General features: G+C 41.8%; 1 pseudogene; it reads right to left on the bottom strand.

Moving 5' to 3' along the window:
* Positions 1-2,994: 2,994 nt before the first annotated feature.
* Positions 2,995-3,597, bottom strand: LOC129514154 (non-histone chromosomal protein HMG-14-like; annotated as a pseudogene).
* Between the last annotated feature and the right edge of the window lie 3,011 nt (positions 3,598-6,608).

Below are 6,608 nucleotides of genomic sequence, written 5' to 3'. Positions count from 1 at the left end.
TTTAAAAAAAAAATAAGTCTCCCGTTTTGTAAATAACAATTTTACATTTTCCCAAGGAGCTCATCTAAGCTAGCAAAACACTGCAGTGTTCAGTCATGGGGGGGAAAGGCAGGCCGTGACAATTCTTTAGCATTCCCATGGAGAATTTGGGGGCCATCCAGCTCTAAGTCATCCCAGGCTGGCCCACCTGGAGGCCTCACTCACTGATTCCTGTGCAGGGATAATGGGATAGGGTGGCCCCCACCTCACTCAAGGAGAGACAAACAGAGAGATTAATAAAGATTCCAGCCTTGCTGATCTATCATCTTCTGGCACCAAATTACACACGTATCCCATTATCATTACAGAGCTTTTGGGTTAATTGCAAATCAGGGAGTTAAGATTATTAATGTGAGTGGAAGCTTATGGGGGTGAAGGGAGGGCTCAGATCCAGCTGGCTTCTGTCCTGCCCTGGCTTCAGGGCCCTCTCGCCACCTGCTGACCTCCTACTCTCTCCCACATCGGTGATGCTCTGGAGCTCCCCCTCACCACCCCAGTTGGCTTGTGCACGTGCCTTCCAACCATTTCCTGAGAACTCTTTGTAGCAGAAGCATTAAAAGCAAATGTGCTCATTACACCTGATGGCGTACAATCCATGCAGAGGAAATTAGTAATGATTAGGGCGTCATTAGAGGGAGATGTCTCTCTTCACCCAAAATATTGACGGCAAAAAACCCAGCCGGGCAGATAACAAATGGATAAGACTCAGACACACAAAGCACTGTTGTGATGATCAATGTTGTCCCGAATATACCCTAGACATCTCCAAAACAGAACAGTTAGCAGCTGTTCCAGGTCTTTTCAGCTGTTGCAAAAAGGTATTTCGATGTTCTGATAACATTCTTTCCATCCAGTGTTTAACCAGACTCCTTAGGATATGACCATGGAATGGAATACGTGAGTAATGTGGGTTTTTATTTTGCAGATGTCACAAACTGCTGGCCTAAGCTGCCTTCAGATATAATTCACTTAGGCTGCATAATGCTTTATGGGAAAAAAAAATCAGAATAGATTGCCTACATGTAAATATCCAGATTCCTAGCTTCTCTAGCAAAACTGGACTATGAAATAACACAGGGCCCATATCTCTGCATGACAAAAGTTGAGTATTGACTGCCCCACTAAATGTATCACCAGTTTAACCACAGTCTCCACCACTCCTTATTGCCCCAGTGGTATGATGCAATAGTGGTTCCCATTTGTCATAGCACTTACAATATCACCACCTAGCCCTCTTCCTTCATTGAATGACTAACTCTGGGCACTTGAGTTTATAATCATGTTTGGATTTATCCTTTAACTTAAGACAATCAAATTGATCTTTCTTGAAAACAGGTTGGATGGTGCTGCCCACTTCCTTCCCTCCATCACCAAGTGACTGTAGGATCAAGGCCACACACCCAAAGCCCTCTGTGACCTTCCAATTTCCCCTCTTACAGGGCTCCATGCACTTGGACCCCCAAGCAAGCCTGGACTGCCTTCCACATGGAGCCACACCTGATCCCTTATCCCTTAGGGCTTTGCTGCCTTAATCCCTCCAACCTGGAAAGCTTTCATCCTGCATCACTTTCAAGGGACTTGTACTCCAGTCTTCAGTACTCCCACTTTCCTTTCTGGACCTTAAATCAGAATGGATATCCCAAGCAACCTGCGTGTCCCTCCTCACTGCTACTCAGTTATCCACAGGCCTAGTTTTAGGCCTTCCTCTCCTACTGTATCATGAGCATCTGGAGGGCTGCTACTTTCACATGTCCAGTTGGCTTTGTTCTTAGCAAGTACCCGATAGAGCTCTCTTGAATGGATTCACTGGGCACCAGATGAATTTCTTTTTCCTTACGCAGTGTGTGATCTCTAATTGAGTTACCAGACTTTGCTAATGTTCTGGAAGAGCATTAATTTCCACCAAGTGCTTTAATTAGGCCTGGTGGTCCTGTCCAGGACCTGCCAGTCATCACAGGTTAAGGTCTCTTCCTTTTTGCTCTAATTTGGCTGTTCGTGTTCAAATGGCTTCTTCCCAAGGTCCCCATCCTGCTGCGGTGTCTCCTATCTTCTCAGATTAAGCAATTTAATACAAGATGTGTTTACCAGCAATATTTATGAGAAGAGAACAGATTTCAGCTAAATCAATCACTGAGAATGTATTGAGCAACTACTATGCTGGTTGCTGCAAGGTTTCAGAAAGGAACTCATACACTGGTTTTCCACACAGAAAAGTTCACATACCCTAAGGATATAGTACAGTAAAATTTCCCAAGCCACACACACTTGTGTAATAGTACCCAGATAACCCAGTTGTGTGAACCCTCCCGTAAGAATAACCACAATTTTGACTTCTAATGGGATATAAGAGTCTTTCCAGTTTTTGTAATTTTATATAAATGGAATCATAGGATATTCTGTGTTTTCTTTTACTCAACGGTATATGAATAAGATTCATCTATGTTCTTTTTTTTCTTTCATAATTTTTTATTGGTTGTTCTGAGGATCAGTTCAGACATTTCAATTTGTACACAACGCTTAACGTACGTACTGAAAATCTAAAAAATCATGTAGTTGTGATCCTTTTCTAAAAGTTATTCCAGTGACCTTCCAGCTTAAAATTTGGAGGCAAATTTTCCTTAACAGTAGTATATCAAGTACCAATATCTTCAAATGTTGATACACTGTTACTTTGTTAAGTCCCATTAATTCACAATTTAATATCATATACACTACATATTCAAATTTTCAATCTTGCACAGCACATTAACAGTTACTAGAAAAACTGGACTACCACAACCAAGATGTTACAGAGTGCACAAGAATTCTGACAAGGAGAGCCAAGACCTAGGAGTGGTTTTCTTTAGGAAACAATTCTACCAAAAACAACATGGGAATAGAAGAAATTTAAAATCTTCAAGACATATTAAATGCACAACTGACTCCAAATTGCCATTTAGTATCCTTGGTATTATAGGATATAAAAACTACCCTGTCTATGGAATGTTGAGCTGACACCCAAGACAATCAAAGCCTCCCACATTCAATATCCCACTATTTTCTGGTTGTACCAAAAAATAAACAACCAGCAAATGATTTCACCTCTTAAAAAAAAGCATTTACACTTAAAAAATGGGATGAGGTGGGATTCCCTCCTTCTTAAAAATGTTTCTAGAGCTACTAAAAAACTTGCATTTACAAAATAGTTGATAAAAATATTCCTCTGGATTGTACAAGAAGGGAGACAGGGACCACTGATAAGACATGGTATATGGTATTAATCAGACTTGGCTTCTTTCTCTCCTGCTTCATCGGAGGCTGGACTCTCCTCGTCCTTGGTTTCTCCGTTTTCTGCAGGTAAGTCTTCTTTCGTTTCTTAGCCACTTCAGCCTGTTTTCCCTTTGCTCCCCTTTTCCCCTTTGTTTGCACTTTTTTGTCTGAAGATTTATCCTTTCCTGCCGCCTTTTTTGGCTTCATTTCCACTTTTGCGGGAGCAGGTTTAGCGGACAACCTCACCGACCTCCTCTTAGGCTCCTCCTTGGCCGCGCCCTCGGCCGAGCTGACCTTCCTCTTGGGCATCCTGCCGGCGGGGCGGGCGCGTGCCGAGAGCCTCCGCGAAGCTGGACTGCCTGGGCCGCTGACGCTCCTCCCCATCTATGTTCTTGTATGCAATCCTATCAGTCATTCTTATTGCATTACACTACTATTCAACTGTGTGAATATACCACCATTTATTATCTATTCTGCTAATAATGGACATTTGTTTTACCTCCCAAATTTGTGTCTGTTATGAACATTCTAGTCCATGTCCTATAGTAAACACACATACGCATTTCTGCTGCATATATTCCTAGGAGTAGAATTGCTGGGTCATGGATTAGTGCATATTCAGCTTTGGTACATACTGCCAAAAAGTTTTCCAAAATGGTTGTTACTCATTAATTTTTAAGATTTATTCCTTCTTAATTAATTCATCCAATAATGACTTAACACCTGCTTTGTGCAAGCCATTGTGCTAATTGCTGGAGAAAATATAAAGATGGATAAGAACTAGTCATGACATTCACCTATTTTAAAACTGTCAGAGGATATTCGTTGCCTGTAGGATAAAATCTAAATGTGTTAGCTTGGCACACAAAATGCTCACCAATCCAGAGTCAAGTTATTTCACCAGGGTCAGTCAAGTCATCTGAATGAATACAGAGAGCTGAATGGGGGGCCTATGGAGGTATAAAGCTCACTTATCCCATCTAAACGCATGGGGCAATAATTGTGAATTTCACTTGATTACTGGCAAGAAGGAATTTGGACCTACAATGCCACGTCTAATGTTTTAGGAGAAGCTGGATATATGGATTTGACATAAAGTTGTTAGTTTTTAAAAGTTGAAAACTATTTAAAAATATTAAACTATTATGCTGGTCAAACAAAACACAGGTATAAGCAGGGTTTGGGTACAGATTACCAGTTTGCAAACTATGCCTCAAACTTTGTTCTAGAACTTTCCTTCTATTCCTGATGTCCTCATGCTCATGCCCCCTCCAATCCCGGTACAAAAACTAGGCCTTCTTTTTCACATCTCTGGGACTTGTGTGTCCCTTTCCATTGCCCTAAGAGGTCCTTTCCCTTTGACTGGCAATTGCCTCTTCTTCTGTGTGGCCCCATTCAAGCATCAGGGCTGCCCGAAGCCCTCATCTCTCATGTAAGCTTCCAAACTATGCTATAATGTTCCTCCAGCCCAGCCATTTGTCTCACCATAATTCAGTGTCTGATCACCTGCCTGCTTTTCTCGCTTGCTCCTCAGGGCTGAGATGTGGGAGCTTACTTTTCTTTGTATCTCCAGCATCCGGTTCACAGGAGGGCCCTATCAATGTTTACTGAGTGAACCAAACACACATATTGTGCATCCATTCCCTTTTCCTCCAGCTCAGTCTCTGGCTTTGATTTGGGGATGCACCTTTCCCCCATATTGTAGAGGTAGAAGCTGGGTCAGAGATACCAGAGCCTTAGTTGTGGCTCAAGGGAGATTTGATCCCACCCAATTGGAATGAGATTCAGGAAAGCTTCCAGTGTAGGGAACATGTGACTGGAGCATCTGGCTACCATCTTGCCACCAGGAAAGCCTAATATTGGAGCCAACTCAAAGAACAGGAGATCTAAAAGTGAGAGAGATTCGGTCCTGAAAGTATCACCTGAATCCATCCAGGCACTGTCCTGGCCATTTCAGTTACATGAATCAATAAATTCTCCTTTTTGCTTAAAACTTGAGCTGATTTTCTGCCACTGAAAAATAAGATAAAGCATACAGAAGTCACTGAAGTACAAAGTAGGATATACAAACTTCATCAAGTACTTACATGAAAATAAGTGTTTATATACTGAGGAGTTAGAAATCCCATTTATAAAGAAAATGACAGTCATGTTAGATAGATGGAGAAGTAGCCAGAAAAGAAGTAGAAATGGTAAAATTGTGGGAAGTTATGTTGGGTATAGTGAGGACAAAGGAGAGGGAGAGATGGGCATGCAGGTGAAATAAGCTGGAAGACTTCATGGGGGAAGTGGGATTTTATTCATTTATTCATACACACACATATGTGCATGTGTGGTTGTTTGGTGTATACATATGAGCATAACATGTACCAGGCAACGTGCCAGCATCGTACAATACAAAGTTTTCCCTTCAAGGAACTTACATTTTAGTGAGAGAGTACAGAACAAAAACAATTAATCAGACACATAAAATAATTGCCAAGTTGAATTCGGTGCTAGGAGAGACATTAAAAATCATGGAAGATTCTCTTTTGTATAAAGAGTGCAGAAAAACCCCTTTGAGGAAGAAGTATTTTTTTAAAAAAGATTGCATTCACGAGAGACACACACAGAGACACAGAGACATAAGCAGAAAGGAGCCTTCTGATACAGGACTCGATCCCAGGACCCCAGGATCATGACCTGAGCCTTTGGCAGATGCTCAACCACTGAGCCACCCAGGTGCCCCAAGGAAGTAGCATTTAAACTGATGTGCAAATTATGACAAGGGTCCAGCCTAAGGAGCATACATCTAGGTAAGGGAAACAGAATGTGCTAAGATCATGCATGGGGATGAACTTGGTGTGTTAAAGGAAACAAATGCCCACTGGGACTGATGCATGGTCAGTGAGGGGAGAGAGTCCTATGTGCTATGGTTGGAGAATTAGACAGGAGCCACATCATGCATTGTCTTGCTGGCTATGGTGAATAGTTTGGATTTTATTCCATGAAAAATAAGAAGGCACTGAAGGGTCTTGAGAAGAGTAATAGCATGATCTGATTTGTGTTCCTAGATCACTCTGGCTATTATGGGAAGAATAGTCTATATGAAGCAATAGTCTATATAGAGGTGCTTGGAGTTCAGACAGGAAGCTCTGGGTGCAATATGGTAGCCCAGAATCAAATGTTAGGAATGGAAAGAAGTGGACACATTTGAAATCTCTTTGGAAATACAATGAACATGACTTACTTATGGATTAGGGATTGAAGGAAAGAGCAGAAGTAAGGATGTCTCCCAGGTTATGGCTCCACCATCTTGGTAGATGGGGGTTCCATTTCCT

The sequence above is a fragment of the Nyctereutes procyonoides genome, unplaced genomic scaffold (genome assembly GCF_905146905.1).
Source record: "Nyctereutes procyonoides isolate TBG_1078 unplaced genomic scaffold, NYPRO_anot_genome, whole genome shotgun sequence".
Lineage (NCBI taxonomy): Eukaryota > Metazoa > Chordata > Mammalia > Carnivora > Canidae > Nyctereutes > Nyctereutes procyonoides.
This window is presented reverse-complemented; position numbering and strand designations above follow the sequence as displayed.